Raw genomic sequence first — 262 nt, 5'->3', positions numbered from 1 at the left:
CTAGTTGTAGCCGTTATTTCGCGTTTTAGAAAACGGTTTTAATAAATTATAATAGTAGCTAGTTGCACACAAGTTTTTAAATAATTAAAATGACAAAATAACGACGGGGTTGTATTAAGGGGACTAAATGTTGCAAAATGATACCAAATTTATGTTTATAGCAGTGGCGTAGCTAGGTCGGGTGTCACCCGGTGCGGCACTTCATGGTGTCACCCCCCTCCCTACACACACCAAGGAAACAAAAGTTATATATATATATATA

Source organism: Physella acuta, unplaced genomic scaffold (genome assembly GCF_028476545.2).
Source record: "Physella acuta isolate Inbredline_101_S28 unplaced genomic scaffold, ASM2847654v3 ptg001715l, whole genome shotgun sequence".
Classification (NCBI taxonomy): domain Eukaryota; kingdom Metazoa; phylum Mollusca; class Gastropoda; family Physidae; genus Physella; species Physella acuta.
Note: the sequence above shows the minus strand (reverse complement) of the source record.